Source organism: Chamaea fasciata, unplaced genomic scaffold, assembly GCF_029207755.1.
Source record: "Chamaea fasciata isolate MVZ Bird 193981 ecotype frontalis unplaced genomic scaffold, bChaFas1.0.hap1 SCAF_2, whole genome shotgun sequence".
In the NCBI taxonomy this organism is placed as follows: domain Eukaryota; kingdom Metazoa; phylum Chordata; class Aves; order Passeriformes; family Sylviidae; genus Chamaea; species Chamaea fasciata.
In genome coordinates, this window is record NW_027094087.1 from 8,183,354 (window position 1) to 8,201,955 (window position 18,602).

The window sequence follows — 18,602 nt, forward strand, 5'->3', positions numbered from 1 at the left end:
TGCAAATGTACAATATAATATTTACATTGTACAATTAAACGCACTCACATGCTTACACGGCTTGCATTCCCCCATCCTGCTCACACTTTGTACCTGACAGAAGTTGAAAGTCTCAGGGGCATGAGGTCTCCACAGATAGCTGAAATACTTGGGGCTGTCTGTTTAAACAGAAGTATTAAATGCAAAATAAATGCAATGAATATTTTGTGTTGATCTTAAGGTTTATAAACATGTCACCTTCAGTTTATGTATACGCCAGGGACTCATGCATAGATTTCAGCAGCCTAATATTTTCTCTTCTGTTTCTACTAGTTTGGATCAAAATAACTGTCACATAAATCACAATTTACTGAGTCTTTCAAACCTCTAGATTACTAATATATAGGGCACAGAATATTTTACATGAGGAATGAACATTTTACTTGGGAGGTGAAAGGCTAAAAATTCCCAAGCAACAAGCTTTTATGGATAGATTACCTTCAGCAAATGTGTGAGCAATAAATTTTGATAAACAGTTTGGACATTTTTCTTGTTTCTGTCTGGCATCAGGTGGTGGAAGCTGCCTTTCCGTCACAAGAACATATCTGGAACACCCAAAAGAGTCAGCCCTAAGAATCTGTTAAAACTGACATATTGCTTTGGCTTTGTTGCATTAAGCTGGTAAGAGCAAACAAGGATTTATTGGGCAATTTACAAGGGAGAAAAAAGGACATTTTCCTCCAGTGCAGGCCACTGGTGCCCTCTGCCGTCACTCTGCCGAGTATCATGGGTTCACTTTCTTCTCTACAATCCCACTCAATTTTTTTCCGAACTGCTGTTAGTGTTTCTCAATCACACTTGGAAGTTACTGTGCAAATGTAAAAATGAGTGGTTTCTTTTTCCCTTTCAAGTTTGTAAAAAAAAAAAAAAAATGCTCCAGACAAAGACTTTTATGATTTATCTGCCTTCTGTGGTTTGCATCCACATACAGCAAATAGGTGAACGCACAGTCTGGAGTTTTTCTCCGTGTCCTGAGGTTTTTCTGTAGCCTTAAGAAATTATTTGGCATCCTGTTCAAAAATTTCTCGGTCTGCATTCCCAAAAAGACAAGGAAAGCATTTTTAATGACCTGAACATGCTCTGCAGCTGCCTCAGAAGCCACTGCTGTTCTTTCCTGCAATCTAGGGAGGCTGTCTGCCACCTGTGTATTTACACACCTATGGTTAAAACTAAAAGCCATCAAATCTCACAGCAGCCCTGATGCTGGATAACTCCTTGGGAGGAAAGATGTGCTTAAAGGAAACAGCTTTATTCAGCTTTTCCTCTTTAACTCAAGAGGAAGTTTAAATAAACTCCCCCATCCACATCAAAATGCGAGGTGGCTACAGGCCACAGCCGCCACCTCTGTGACAGCTTTCGTCTGGCAACAAAGCTGATTTATACCTGGTGCTCAGGAATGATGATGATGAATGTGTCAAGGAATATATATTCAGGTCCCATTAGCAGCAAGTTAAGAAGACTTAAGAAAAAGACACAAAAGTTTTGCCGCTGTTGTGAAAGCAGCACGGTACACCTGATGATGTGCACTACGGCTTCTCTTGTGCGGCACTGAATTTCTCAAAGATCTGGAAGCACAGCTAGTTCCATTCTTGAAGAGAATTCTGCAGGAGGGTGAGAGTCAGCAGGATGATCTGAGTCCAGGCGTGCAAATTTAAGTTTTGGCCCAATTGCAAAATAAATGGAGATTTTAGCAAAACGTAAGAGATTAACAGAGGAGATTGCTCCCCTATGAAATGCAAAACTGTGTTATTGAAAGGAGAGTTTGCATTACTTCCTTTTTACTGGGTGGAGTGCTCCCATCTTTTGCTTTTGTTTGCCTAGAAATGAGGACAATTGACCAGGAGCAGCATGTCAGAGGCACTGAAGGGTTTGGCTGTCGGGATATATTCACAATCTACAGGCAAAAAAAAAAAAAAAAAAAAAAAAAAAAAAAAACCAAAAAAAAAAAAAAAAACCAAAACCAAAACAAAAACAAAAACCCACAACAACAACAACAACAAAAAAAAGTAACTTCTTGAGTCATGAATATGTGCAACTCTTTTTGTGACACAGCCAGTTAGCTTTTATTTGTCTCAAAGAAAAACAAACCCAGATCTTTTGCATAACTAGAGGTAAATGAAAGGAATAGCAAATACAGAAATAACTACTTTAAAATTTTAAACATTTTTTAATAAATTTGTTTTGAAAGTAACCCTTAAAAGTTTTTCTGAGTTCATATTTATCTTGAGTTATGTTTGCACAGGAACCCTTCTTTCCAGCTAAATTCAGTGTTCTTGTCATCCTTCATACTTCATTCCATTTATATTTTTATGTATTTATTGTGATTAGAAAGCAAAGTCTGTTCAAGACATACCTTCTGCCTTTAACCTCCTTACCTCAGAATCCCCACTTCTTCCACAGAGTGCAAACACCTGCAGTTTGTCTCTCCATACACAGAGGCAAGGATCTCAAATTCAAAATGCACGACATAAAGGACAAAACTAAATAAAACCATCCTCGTGTCTCAACAAAACTAATTTAAATTTCCTAATATAACAAAGCAGCTGTGACTCTACTGCCTGGAGGCACGGGCACTGTGGCACACTTAACAAATGGCCGAGCAGATGCCCCTGTTTGGGTCCTCAAGAGACAGAAGGTGTTGTTTTTGTGCAACACACTGGTACCTTTGGTGTCTCAGAAAATTACTACTGAGATCCCTCTGCATAACAGCCAGAGCTGCTTGGGTATTCACGTGAAGAGCTACAAAGTTTTTATGTATTCTGCCCTGGAGCACAGCTGCCTACTTTTCTTAGTGCTCACCCTTTTTGTGAGGTCTTAAATCACCCCAAAATTGCTACTTACTTCAGGATTTGCCATTCCTGGGCTTTCAATCTAATTTCCTGCCAGTATCAGAACAGGCAGCCATTTGAAACGGCTGTAACACTTGTTGGGCTGGCTAAAAATGTTTTCACAGGTGTGATATTTCCTGCTTCAGAAGCTTAAGGCATCTTAATGATGGAGGAGTGCTGGGGGGAGTTCCCACTGGCAGCTTCCCTGGTGCCATTTTAAGAAGATCTCTGTGATCTCTTTTCTAAGAAAAGTTGTTTTTTACCCAGAGCATGAGAAAGTGACCATTTTTTTACTGCCAATAAGAAGGTCAATAAGAAAGGTAAGGTTCATTATCACATCTAACAGAAAGGTTCTAGGAAACCCAGTTCAATCCAATGGACTTCCTCTGTAAACTTGGTAGGGGCATTTCGTGTCCTATTCAGTGAAGTTATGAAAGTGCCACCAAATAAACCTGCAGGACACATTTATGACTCCCTCACTGGTGTATTGTTTCCTCTCTCATATATATATGTATCTATGTGTGCCCTGTCCAGTACACTAGTCCATATTCAACGTTCTAGAAGAAATGTAAGAGTTCGTTCTGTTAATAAATCACTGTCCACTTTTGTCTGCATTTTTTCCCACCCTTTTCCACAAAATGATCCTTATCTTAAATACACCTTCCAGGGCTACATATGCAGTTCACGTTCCTTATTCAGAATCTTGCTGAATAACCATTATTGGACACGTGGACTGAGCCATTGTTCCTTTAGAGACTGAAATACATTCCTTTCCACTATTGTTGTTCTTGGGAGCTACTGTTATTGGATGTGGGGCTTTGTGGTTTCGGGTGAATTATTGACTCCTTTATTACCGCATCATAAAATCTGTAACTACACTTTCCTAAATGCTCTCACACTTCTCTCGCTGCCCAAACAGCTGAAATACATGAGGCAATCTGTGATAACAGAAAAAGAGGTGTGTGAAGGACCAGAACTAGAAATCTCTTTGGGTGTCAAGGACACAGCATGCAGTTTATAATTTCTTTCAGGACACAAAATTCAATATACAGTGTTTCTTCTGAATAGAAATTAAGTTTTTTAGAGCTCCTAGGGGCTATGGGGAAGGGGGTTGTTTTTGTGGGTGTTTTGAGGAGGCAGGGGACAACATAATATAAGACAATTTCAACCTGTTGGATATTCAATAAGCAAGAAAGTCAGTCAATTTGGGATCATTACAAACAGAGAACCATTATGCTTTTTTTTTTTTTTTTTTTTTTTGCAAGCTGGGATTGCATTCTTGTCCCCTGGCTCATTAAAATGATGAAAAATTAAACTATCCAAAGGGGAAAAAAAAAAAAGAGCGGGAAAATTGTAATTTTGATCAACAATAAATCCATTGCATCCTCCAATTCATTTGAAGTTTTATTTAAATCATGATATTTCAAGAATCATTTTTAGTGCCAAAATATTTTTAGGAAGTGGACACTGGGATTTGTGGATGCTTATTCAATCAGGATTGAATAACATGTATGGGTGATTTATCCATCCAGGTACAGGCATGCTGTGTTAGTTCCAAATATGCATAATTACAATCAGTCCCCTTCGGCATTCTCAAAATGAAATTATATCTTTTTGAGTTTAAAACAGTAAACATCTCTAAAAGGTAAGGTCCTGTGGAAATGTTACAAAGATTTTGTTGGATCTTTCTAGACCATGGCTGAAAGTTTCTGGAATTTTAGATTTGCAAGTGTTGAGCAGATGAGATCAACACATTGACACAATGGCACAGAGCGCTATTCAAGAAGTTGATTTAATTTGAATGATGTTTGGTTCAATCAGATCCATGTTTCATTACGCTAAACTTTATTTGTGTAATAGAATGCCTGATCTCGATAAGAACTCCTTTTCTTGAATCCTATCTGTTTCTGGCTGCTTCACCTATTATGACAAACTTTAAATCCCCTACAGCAAGAAAATAAAACTGGAGCTGTAGCATTTCATCTAATTAGTTGGTCCCCAAAAGTTTAAATCAACATCAAAACTTTCTTAAAAAGAATTGTGCGCAATATTCACCTATTACTCTTCTGGCATGAGTTTAATATAAAGAATTTATATTTTGCAGCAATAAGAAACTAAGCAATAACTAGTGATAACTTAAGATAGCACAAAACAAAAAAATTATCTGGTAATATGAAGATTTCAGGGGAACAAAAAAGCTGTCAGGATATTCCTACAATTTACTGAATGGACTTAGAGGAAAAAAAGAAAAGAGAAATGCAATGACCAGAATATCTGTGAGAATGTGAATTTTGAAGCAGAAAGAATATAAAACATGCCAGATATCAAGTTCAGACACCTGACCTTATTTACAGATCAAGTTTAGTAAACCCAGCATGAAACCCGTGGATACAAATCAGTTTGGAGGAATTTACTTTGACGCCCTACAGCTGGAATGATGATGCAAGTGGCAAGAACACACTGTACTGCATGACAAACAAAATTTGGCTTTTTTGAAGCACACAGCCATGCTCAAAGGTAATGACAAGTCCAAGGCCGTATCTGCTGAGATTTAAAGAGTGTGATGCTTGCTATTACACTAATTTATACAAGCCTCACACTGATCTTCAGTGGAAGCTCTGTCTCAGAGGTAGCACAGCAGACTCCCTGTTTCCTTGGCAAATGCTTTTAGTTAACTATGGTGATTTGAAAATATCTGTCTGAAAAATAACCTTTCTTTCAGAGGGAGCATATAAGTAATTGAACTCTGTGTGGTATACCTAAGACGGTTTCTTTTGGAAGAAATTAGCTTTTCTATAATTTTCAGAGCTCAGCTAAGAAAACCCTCCGTCTAATATTCCTCCTCTTCCCCAAGATTTCATTTCTTATCAAAAATGAAATTCTAGCATAAGACTTAATGAGTGCAAACGTAAATATGCTTTTTAGTGTGAATGTTTTTTAAGGTTTGTCACAACTACTGCTGACATTAGGTGAAAGAAAATTGCTTGCATGCATCACAGCCTACCCCAGTTCATCTCATAATCACTTGCTAGCAAGTGACTGAACATTTAATCCTAATAAACTGCTAGAGAGTGAGGTGGTGAAATCTTTTGGCTTCACTGCTTACAAGTGTTCTCTGGGTAGTGAGGCTATTTCCAGCTATCCTGCTGTGAAATGTCCTGCTATTAAATCTTTCACACAAAAATCAGGAAAACACAAAGAATGGCGATTATTTTTCTTCGATATTTTTAAAACTTTGAGCTAGTTAAGACTTCTTTTTATTTTTATTTATCAATTACTCTAGCTATAAAAATGTTCATAGTTTACAAAACAAATTACAGCACTTATCTGCTTGCTTCGTCATAATCCTGAATGACCATCAACCATAGCCCTTGTTTATTCTCCTGTACAATATTAATGATCTTACTTTTTTCTCTTAAGGAGCTGCTCCTTTACATTTGTGCAGAGAAAGAACCCCAAAACATAGATGTGTGCCTTTTATTTAATTTTTTTCCCTCATCCAGATCTCCCTTCTACTGAGTGAAAGACAGTTCTCATGAAAGAAGTTAACATTAAACCAGCACACCCTCAGAAGAAAAAACTTTGGGGGTTGTTTTGATGTTCTGGATAAAGAGTTTTAAATGGTGTGCTTTTATCCATACCACTCCAAACATCGCTGAGAAGAGCTGCCAGGAATTAAGTATTTTATGATACGTCTACTCTAAACTAGGAAGTTGAAAAACATTGAAATTTATCACTCTTTTCAAGCCTTCAGGTTTAGTTATTTTATGTCTCAGGTTTTGAGTGTTCTGAAGTATGCATCAGTTTAATCGCTTGTCAAAACTTCTCCTGAAAGTTTTAAAAAAGGGCAAGATACTGTAGAGTTTGGCACTTTAGAAAGTGTGCAACATAGACAATTTGACAAATTTTAACTCGAGCTTTCTGCTGAAGACACAGATGTAACAGACACTTCAGAAGAAGATGCCTTACTAAAAAAAAAGATACTGATTTGCCACAAATAGTAAATTTTGCTGAACTATTTCACTCTGACTGTCTTCGTAGTCGCCCCACCATAAGTCAAAAGCAACTCTCAAAAACCTCCTGTCTATCAACAGAGAGAGAATCAAGACCCCAACAGTAATACAAAATCAATTGATGAAGTAAATAATAAAATAATAAAAGAGAAAAATACACATCACTTTCTGCAGACAATGGAAGTTTTGCCACAGCAAAGTTTGGACTAGGCAAAATTTGAAAATTTGAGCAGAACCTTGTAAAAAAGTTAAAACGACATTTTCTTGCTTTTCACATAATAGCTGAGTGATTGGGTGTTCTTTTTCAAGAAGGTTTGCAGAACAAAGACCGTTACAAACAGATTTTCCATGCAGAAACATGTCTGTTTATATTTAGAAAGTGAAATGTGGGAAGGCAGAGGTGAAAATGGCATCAGTGAAAGGACTAAAGTGGCATCAGCCCTGGAACAGAGGACATGCAAGTTTGGAAAGGACACATCACCCATACTTCAGAGGAATCCAGGAGATCCTAAAATCTGGAGTCTGTAGCTAAAATAGAGCAATGTTCATTTGCAAGAAGGAGGAAGAACAAGGAAACCAGATTTACAGAGCCGCTATTCAAAACAGCGAATGTGCTACTGTCAGAGAGCAAGGGTGAGATTTGGAAGAGTATTGTCAGATTAACTTTAAAGATACAAATGATTAATGACTTAATTTCACAAATTGTGGTGACTTTTGGTTTGTTTTGGTTTCAGGTGCTTTGGTGGTTTTTTTGTTTTGTTTTCTTTTTTTTTTTTCTTTTTTCTTTTGTTTTGATTGGTTGGGTTTTGTAGTTTTTGGTGGTTTTTTGTTGTTTTGTTGTGGTTTTGGAGGGTTTGAAAATTTTTTATTTTTTGGGTGGGTGGTGGTGCCGGTGTTTGGGGAGAATCCTCTAGTCAGAAATTTACTTACTTTTAATGGTGTGTGATGTTAAACCAATGACTGTGTTTTACAGACATTCATCTCACCAATGCATTGGATAAGATCTTGGATTTCACCTGGAAGACTCCAGGGGGGAGGAAATAACAGAGATAAAAGTTTGTGATCTGTATTTTAACGAATGCAGCAAACTTCCACTGACACTTGTGATTTACAGTCCCTAGGACATGAGCATCTTTCCCTGTGCGCTCTCAAAAGGAAGACAGTAAACGGATTTTGCTGTGGATACTGTCAAAAGAGAAGAGCTCTGATAGCCTGAGTTGCACCGCGTGTGATGCAGAAGACATTCCCAGCTGAGTAAGTCTTTTCTCATATGGGAGAAGAATATTGATATTCTGATAGCGATATACTGTGCACATGAGTATGCATATTTAACTAAACACAAATATTGCATGCAATATACTCAACCTTTTCAATTTTGCATTTTCAGGCTCTGGCAGAATGATTTCAGTTGGAAAAAAAGCCTCTAAGACTACTGAGTCCAAACTTTGCAAAATAACTGCTCATCTAATTAGCTAGATATTCTTAAGTAAGTATTTATGCTACATTAAAATAAAACTAATTTATAAGTATACAAAGAATTATTTTTTTTTCAAAATATGCACATTTTAAAAAGAAAAAAATTCCAGTTTGGACATTGTAATGCTGAATATATATGAAAGTTAAATTGTTTGAAGAAAGAAGGAATTATCCTAAAACAGCAGAATAATTATTGCTTTAGGAAATCTACCAGGCCAAAAGGCTATTACTAAAAGTGAAAGTCAGAATTTCCTTTAGATTCTATCAAACAGATGGCTGAAACCCAGGCTAAGAAAGATAATTAGGAAAAGAGAACATCTCAAGATTTTTGTGAGTTGGTTCTTTTCTTCCTGTTGGATATTCACCAGTTCTGATACTTTGGGAAACTGATGAGCACTTCTTACAATGAAGATGCTCAAAAACCTCATTTTCTCTACTGCTTCGTGAGAGACCAAGTTCTGCCTGTCTGGAACTGGCAGGTAAATACGAATGAAGCCATCAAACACAGCCTGTGAACTTGGCCACACTAAAATCAATCTGAATGTAAAGGTGAACTAAGGTTAATATTGATTAGAAAGGGGAAAAGCACTAAAAGAATAAAAAAGGAAAGGATAATCCTATTTGTCTCCTGTGTTACAGGTCATGTGGTTTATTCTGTATATTTTTTTCCTTTAAAGAGGAGGAAGGAGAAAAGAATGTAGATAAACTGCAAACTAAAAAAGAAATACACCTAAATATAGATGAAAGATATCTGTAAAAACAAAGTGATAGGATCCAAACCTCATTATTTTGGAAAACACTCACACGTTTGGATCACGAATATCACCTAAGCCGTTTATTAGAATATATATCTCTCTTTTCTGCAGCTTGCTTTATCAAAATGTTTTATATACTGTATTCTGGAGCACTTTATGGTTAGAAATGTTCTGACTTGTTATTACTAGAAAAACAGAAAGGAGACATAATTGATTGTCAGAGTATCCAGAAAGTAGTCTCTATTCTTATTGCAATACATACAGAATTCTCAGGTTAAAAATAAAATGAAGCATAGACAATTTTTAAACTGATAAACGATCTATGTGATTCTTCAGTTGTTTTTCTACCAACCGGTGTTTTGACAAACCATGATGCTTTCAGACCAGTACAGTGCAGTTAATGGAAATTTTGTTATCAGAAAGCTGAAAGTACTCAATGTATCACTTAAAATAATATTTCTTAAAAAAACTTGTTATGGAGGCTCAATTGCTGGTTTTCGTATGTTCTTACTAATGAGCATATAGATGTACCCACATAATGTTTGCTGTGCTGCTGACATTTGCAATAGTTCCTGCTATTCTTCAAGCACATTTTTAAAAGCACAAAGACTGTGGTGTTTGTTTCTCCCAGACCAGGACACAAGATTTTACTTGAGAAAAGGTTTTGGTTCCAGTGTTGAGATACTCTTTCACCACAGGTCTCATGAAGACAACTAACAAAGCAAGGCTTGATATTTTGCAGCAAAAGCTAAAATGGCTTGATGGCTAGTTGTCACTGAAAAAGTCCATTTTTGTCCTGGTATTTCTGCCATTTCCATTTCACCAGAGCTGTTCCTGCATGATAGGATGGAGAGAATTGGTGCAGAGTACACTTCTCATTTCTGTCATGTAAAATTGATTTTTGGCTTGCTTACCTCCCTGTCTCAATTCATCAGAGAGTCAGAGGAGCACCACGGGTGGCTCAAAGTGTTGAGGGCTGTAATGTGAAACCATGCTCTAAATGAGACTTACAGGATAAAAAAAAATATATGAATAAAAAATGAGATAAAGGATCAGTTTTAAACTTGGCCATGTAAAGTAGAAGGCTTTACCAATATCTCTTCATGAAAGATACTTGAAATCAAATTTTTTTAAGGCAAACATTTGTTGCAACAACTATCAAAGAAGCCAAAGGGGTAAGAAAAGTGGAGAAAAAAAAATACTTGAATGGTTTCTTGAGCAATGTGGTTATGGATTGTTCCATAAAAGAGATTTTGGAGACTGAATTACAGATACGCTTCTCTCCTTCCTTCTGCTTTTCATTTCCATCTTTACTGAGTCCCACTCAGCTATGTGCAGTTTTGTCTGGGTGACAACTTCACAGTAACATAACTAGAAATAGTTTAAAATGGATCCATTCTATTTAAAATCCCATACCAAACGTGAGTTTACCTTTTTCCAGCTCCTCCTGAACACACCATATGTGTTTCCTTTTAATCATTACTTCATACATGTTAGCATGGGCTACAATTCAATAGGGGCAAACATTTATATGTGAAGCACATAAAGAAGGAAATTTCTAGCAGTTCTAAGAAAATGTTGGGAAAATTAAGTGAATTCAGTTTTGCATGCCAATAGTTTTCCTTGGTCCTCCCTAGTTCAGAAACAATTTAAAATATCTTTTGCTGGAAGGAACCTTTTGGAATACGTCCTCACTGAGCAGTCTGATGTATCATAAGAGTACAAAAAGAATTCCATGTAATGAGAAATTTGGTTGAAAGAAATCAAAACCTAATATATTAATTACAATCAAGTGTGAACTTAGGATATTTCTGCTATTTTAATAAATCTTGCCATACTGTGGAAAAACTGAAAATCATTCTGGAGACATGAAGTGATAGAGAAGTTTTGACAGCTGAAGCAGCAGCAGGGTTAAAATATAACCCTGTAGTCACAATATAGGTTTTACACATGGAAAAATCACAGAGGCGGAAGAGGTGGGTGGCATGTTCATTTTCTATGCAATGTAAAGTCACCTAAGGAAAAGGAAAGGTGAGGAAATTACTGAAGGAAAGGAATGAAAAGAGACATGGAGAGAGGTAAGGGAAAAATTTCTACTGTGTCATAGATGGTATTAGAAATGAAAATGGTGATTCATAAATAAACACCCATATCTCTAATGAGAGTTACTTGCTTTAAAAGTTAATTTAGATTTAAAATTACATCTGTATTAACTAACTGTATGGGTTTTTATGAAGCTGTCTCAACTCAGATCCTTCCTGCTCAGTGGTTGCACCATGTGTGGGCTGAAAACCACACAAATTTCTCGGTCTTTACTTTTAGGGTCTGCAGACCTGACTCCTCTCCACCATGAGATGGGGCCAGTCCCACTGGAATCCATCAAAGAGTTGTATAGGGTCAACACCTCCCTCTCTTTCCAGCCTGAAAGAACTGTGTTCCATTACCTCCCATGGAGATACTGGAACTGTATGCCATTACCTCCCATCCTTTATCAGTTTGAGCATCCAAGTCAAATGTTTTGAGAAAGCCAAGAGCTGTTTTAGCAATAAAAATCCCAATTTTTGAAAAGTCTTAGAGCTGAGCTGTGCTACACCTCCGTGTATGTTGGTTCTTGCAGCCTGTGGGATAAGTTTTTGTTTTCTCCTTATGAATCAAAGCTGAGGAGCAGGTTTGTCCCAAGAGAAGTTCTGAGAACAATTGGAAGTGTCAAAAGGTCTTGCTGCCTGCTGTATTCAAAATCATGTTTAGATGTTCCACCATAAAAATACTTCAGTTCTTTAAAGTGCTAACCAGACATGAATTTTTTTCTTCCAACATGGGAAGTCTTTGATATTGATTAATGATATTTTAGAAATTTCCAGTGTGAGGTTTGATTTTGTGCTTGCCTTTAATAACAAACAAACAGAGCAAAAAACCCCACAAAACCTTGAAGATTCAAGACAGTCAGAGGCTTCCTAAAAGGCTTCTGTTTAATCTGTAATCAAAAATGAACTCACAACATGTTTATCTTACTTCAACATGCACAGAAAGCATCCAGCCATTCTACCTTCTCAAGAGTTTTTCATTTATTTCTTTGACTACAGACAAAAACTTTCTACAAATTTGTTTTCCTTCTAAGAACATACGTTTATGACTTCGGAATTGAATCAGATCTGAAAGCATCCAAAAATGTAGAAGTGGATCTTAATAGATTATTAAATAAAGATATAATGCTGTCTTCTAGGATTTATTTTCATAGCAATTCAACAACCACATCTGATAGTCAGTCTCTCTGTGTCTCTTGAGTCTATATTGTTCCTACCTAAATTGCTTTTGAATTATTTCTTACTCATTGTTTAGCCTGCCAGGGGTAAATAAAGAGCCTCGAAATTACCATGGAAATTGTGACATCAGTTTTTGTATAAAATGAACAGGTTGTCTTGTTCTCTGGAAATGCAAAGGAAGTGTTGATTCCTCTAATTCTCAGGAGGAACAAGAACTATGAGCTATGCAGGTGTTAGGTGGGAGTGACACAAACACCACGAGAAGGTGGGAGAGTCACCTTGTACCTCACTGCCAACTGTCCTGCTCCATTACAGCCTTTAATAAAATTGGGGTCTTGCTATACGGGTCTTAGCAGATTCAAAGAAGCTGTGCAATTCTTTCTTGACCACGGCATTATAGGCATTTCTCTTTCCTCCTGCTGTGCCCCTAATGAAGTTTGATGTTGCCTCTAACCCGTGTGAAGCTTTAAGATGCTTCTCCCAGAGCTACAGCCACCTAATTCACTAGGCTGAACTGTATGCATTGTGTCAGCAGAATTTGTTAGTACTCCTTTTCAATAATAGCTTTCCTAAATACATTTATACAGTGGTTATAATTTGGTAATTTCTTCCATTAAAAAAAAACAAACAAAATAAAACAAAACAAAACAAACCCAAAACTAAACAAAAAAAATTACAAAAAAAGCAAATGCACCTAAGAAAGATACTTCCCATACTTTCCAAATATTTATTTCCAGTTCTAGTGGGAAAAACTACTGAAACTCATTATTTTGCAAGTCAGGAAGAACTGTCAAGGAAAACACCTTTGTAGTTACAAAAGAAAGCTGCACTCCTCTATCAGCAATTACAGCCATTAAACTGTGATTTTGATAAATAAGTAAATAAATAAAATAAATAATGAAAAAGTGATTACTTTAAAATTTAAATTAAGTTACTTAAACCAGGCTGAGTTAGGCATCTACCTTTTGTGACTTTTGTGCATCCAGCTTCACAAAAACAGGATGTAGTTGCTGACACACCTACAGAATTTCTGTCAAGGGAGCTCAAGGAAAGGACATGAAGTTGGGTTATGAAACCATCCTGAGCAAGCTAATATGTCACAGAAAACGTTTTTCAGGTAAGTTGAATAAATGTAAGGACATCCTTAATTCTTCAAAATTTAGATTTTTAAAATCTGGTTTTTTATTGCCTCTGGTTGATGAGGTTTTACCTTTGTAAAATCCTAACCCCAGAACAACATCACATCTGACTTGCAAGAGCATGAAAATAACAATCTTGACAACTAGTTTGGAGACTGAAACCCGTCACAGCCTAATGATCACTTAAGTAAGCATTTCTTAGTTATTATTTCTTAGCTATTATTTCTTCTTTTCTCTCTGAAGCAAAATCTTGAAATTCAAACTGCCTTTCCCCTTTAATCAGTACAAAACTAAAAACAATTTACATCCAAAGATTTGTGTTTCATATACGCCCGTGTTATATCACTTTGAAGATTTACATAAGAAAACTGAAATTATTGGCTACTGAGAATCCAAACCTCTTTTCTACATGTTAGAAAACCATTATCAGGTATCTATCAGTGAAACATCAGTCATGTAAAATATGTGTCATAAAATTCGTGGATGGTGCACAAACACCATCACTTGCTTTTTCTGTTCCTTTTCACAGCTCATAACATCCCTTCAGCTCAACAAGATGCATGACTATATGCTAAGGACAATGACAGGAGTCTGTATTGTAGCTCCTCACAGTGTGCGTGGCAAGGTCAGTCAGAGATTTCAGCTTGCATCGAAAGCAAAGAAAGCGTGGAAAGCATTTTCTTACCAAAATACGCACTAGCAGCACCATTACAGTCTGGAATGGCAGCTATCTTGATTTCATGTGAGAAAAAATAAGGCTTTGAGTTTTAAGGCAGACTTTGGGAAAGGAAATAGATCTTAAAGAGATGTTCTGCATCTCTGAGGAGGGAGGAGTGTGAGGACAGGAGTGAAGCAGAGCCTGTGAAGAACAGAAGGGTGGGGGGAAGGTGTTTTATGATTTGGTTTTATGTGTCATTATTCTACTCTGATTTGGTTGATAATTGAACTATTACCCCCAAGCTGAGTCTGTTTTGTTGGTGACAGGAACAGCTGAGTGATCTCTCCCTGCCCTTATCCCAGCTCACCCACGACTCTTGTTGCATTTTCTCTCCCTGGTCCAGCTGGGGAGAGGAGTGACAGAGCAGTTTTGGTGGGCACCACAGTCAGGCCAACCCAACCAAAAACTGACTGCCCTTCATAATCTCTTTTCTTCCTCAAGAAAAACAGAGACTTTTTTGAGGAGGGGAAAGTGAAGGATGCAAAAGGGAAGGTAAAAATCTCTTCATTTCTTTTTTATCCACTCACACACATTTAAAATCCATCACTTCTGAGTGTCAGAGGCATGCTGGTCAGTAATAATCACTTTTATTTTTCTTTCCCCTCAAATGAAAAATTCTTTGGCTGTTGAGTTTTACTCACTCTTAAATCATAGGCTGGAGGAAAGTTTGTTTTAACTTTTTAACCATAAGAAGAGTGAAGCACTTCTAGCCAATATCAGTAATCATTATTGACATTTTTCCTGCATTGATCAATAGAGAAATAGTCAACCATGTTCAGATTGACAGATCTAATATCAAATTAACTGGTTGATACTGGCAAGGTATTCTTGCAGCTTTTATTTCTAGTTGAAGATTTAGACTCAAATATCTGAACTCTATTTAGATTCATTTCATAGTGAGAAAGAAGGCTCATAAAAATAATAAGGAAAGAAATTAATGATTGCTTTGTTTTTGAAGGGACAAATCTTAAATCTGAAGGACAATTATACAGCTCATAGAGCTGAATGATCACACCACACAAAATGCATTATGTATTTTGCTCTGATGGCTTTTTTTCAGAGCAAAAGCTAAATTTGTTTTTCTGATGCCTTGTGATTTAAGAGGGATGAAATCACAGAGTATGACAGTTTGCTACGCACCAGGAGAAAACTTCTTGGACAACGCAAAAACTTGCCAGTTTGAAAAGAACAAAGAGATTCTGCCTGCACAGGAAATGCAATAAAACATTTATATTCGTCTCAGTGCAGGATAACTGTTTTTTACCAAGCTACAGTTTAAAATCCAAACAGTCTTTGGTTTACTTGCTGAGAATGTACAAAGAGAAGGACATTATCCGTAGAATATCAAGCTGCTGCCCCTTGTCTGTTCCACATTTACTGCCTTACATTTGCTTTTACCTTGTGGTACATGCAAATTCTATAACCACTACTCTGAACTATAGTTTTATATACTTGCATTGTATTTCCAAAAAACAACAATGATCTGTGTATCACCGGCAAATATTTATTTTCTGATGTATTTTTAGCATAAGGTCTGGTAACAAATAATCAACTCAAATGTTCAAGATGCTGGGAGATGAGAACAAGGATGGTTTTCTTTCTTGTTTTGGGAAATACCTGGTAGGGTTACAAGTCACTGCTTGAGAGTATTATTCACACTAGCAACCTTTATGCATCACCGAGCAGACTTCATTTTAGCATCCGTTTCAAGCCCAGGAAACATAGAAATAAGACAAGTGCTTTAAAATGCATATATTTTTATTATTATTTCAAGTGATTTGTCATCATTTGCGTTGAAGCTCTTCTAAAACTGGGCAAAAAACGTAATTGAATTAGGTCATTTATAGTGGATGCAGGAAAAGCTATACAGGGCTTATTTTGATTTGCTTGGGTTAATTAGCTGATGGGAAAGTTCCTCAGGACTGAAAAAAAGAAAAGAAAGAAAGAAAAAGTGGGAGAGAACGCCAGAAAAATCCTTGTTTTAAGGATAAGGACAAAACACTAAGGTACTATTCAGTTTGCATATATTGATTATACCTTTAGTACACAGCCAGTTGCTGTGCCAACTCAAGCTTTAGAACACACATTTTGAGCTATCCAGAAAAGGAACCGAATGTAATCAGCATCAAACTGAACACATGAAATTATGAGACTAATTGCGTCTTGCTGTGGGCCTAATTTATCATGTGTGTCTGGTCATGTCGCGCTGCACCACTTTGACTGAAATCATCCCAGTGAGGAGCTCAGGTGTCACTCACACCAAACAGGCACCTACTGTAGTGTGGTTTTTTGGTTTGGGGTGTGGTTTTTTTTGTTTGTTTGGTTGGTTTTTTTTGGTTTTTTTTTTTTCTGAAAAGAAACCATAGATTCATCTCCAAAGAAATCAGGCAAGAAGATAAAAATTGAAGGTGATGATGATGAGTAACCAAATCTCAATCCCAAACTGGGATTAGGAGAGGAACATCTGCTAATACAGATGTATACCTTTTTTTTGAGGATAGATTACAGCTGAGTGATGATTTATGAATTTTCAGTCAACTCTGAACAGCAGGTTTTGTACTTCCCTTAATAACCAAATGAAGTAATATTCATACTTAAAGCAATCTTTTGTTTCATTTTATAATGTACTGATAATAAATACTGCAAAGTTCAGCCACCATAAGTTGTTACCCCAGCCATATGTCAGTTTTGTATTAAAATTAAGATTTTAATGTCATTACCAATTTAAAATCTCTTTGACACCTTGATTAAATATACAGTGTTTAAAAGAAAGGACCAAGGAATAGGTCTGAGGACTAAAGCCATGGCTGTCCATCTTATTTGCTTTTTAGCTCAATTTCTCAGACATTTTTGGACTCCTCTAACTAACTCTAGGGCCAATTTACTGCAGTCAAAACTAGCCATAAACTTACTAGACCAAACTATGCTAGCTAGTTTCAAAACTAATGACTGGTACTTGGAGCTTCCTATCCAAAAATATTTCTTACAACAAACCAAACCAAAGACCACAAAACCACAACTTTGCACATGCATGTGTTTAGACAAATATTGTGCATAAATGTATATATATATATATATATACAAGCATTTTCCTCTTTATATACGCATATTTTAATTTTAAAATAACATAATAGCTGCCAGATCTACCTCTCTTATTCAACAATAATCAGAGATTCAAACTGACTAACACTGTAAAATTTCAATTGTTTTTAAAGCCCTTCTCGTCTTCCAGTTATATTGAGATTAAATAAAATTAAAATATGAGACATCTTGGAAAATAAAAGAAAAAGCCTGGGAGGATTTTTTTTTTTCAATCCTACTTTTTTTTTTTTTTCTTTCAAAGGGCTTCTTCTTTTCTCCATTTCTCGTTTGCAATAAATGCCAAGTACTAGGGCCTGTAGCACTCGTACATGTTCTGCATATTGTCCCATCAGTTGATTCTGTTAATCTTCAGAGAGGCTAAATAGACCAATGGTTAAAGGGTTAAATATGAGATACGTTTGCAGGACTGATGCCTCAATAAGCAAGCTTTAGAAAAAACTGCAAAGGCATGCAATGCACTAATAAGAAGCCACCTGCCTGACTCCTGTGGGCCAGCTGCATACTCCAGTGATTTTCCAGGGTGGGTATGATGACAACTACATGGCAGAGAGCAGGCTGGGGCCATCACACAGAGAGCAGTGATCCATGTAGTGGGAGGAAAAAACAAAATAAGAAAACTGACGTTTCAAGTCTGTGAGTGCCCATTTTCACCCTTGACACAATGCTTGGTGCACTGTTCTAAGCAGCATTTTAGAGCTAATGGAGTTCTCTGAATCCTGTTTGCAAATTCACTTTAAGAAAGAAAAATTGCAGGAGCCTGGTCATAGTTGGATGAGTGGGACAAACCAATACAGCACTCAGGCAGAGTTTTAATGCTTGAATTTTAGGGTTTTGAAGGTGTTAGACATCTGCTGCTGCATCAGTATTTTCAAAAGCAGAAGAAGGGGAAATAGCTTTTTTTGTTCTGGCAAGTGGTTACTGATGTTGTTCACCTTAGTGGCAATTTCTCCTTTTACATCAGTAGATAACTATTTGGGGAATCATCTTTCCTATAATTCTCTCCTTTGAAAGCAAAACCAAGGCATTTACTTTCCAAATGAAACACAAAATGTTGTGTCATGCAGTTTGGCTGTAAAGCCTTACAGAGGAAGTCATTTGTATTAGAAACAGACTATTCAATCAGTTTTTGTTGGAATAAACTTTGGAAAATAGCTGTTTTATACTTCAGGGGATCTGCTTCTAATTGATGGAAGGGCTGTGTTTTGATGTTTCTACTACCTGTGATGGAGGTAGTGGAAATGTCCCAAAAACAGAGGTCTGCATGAAAAG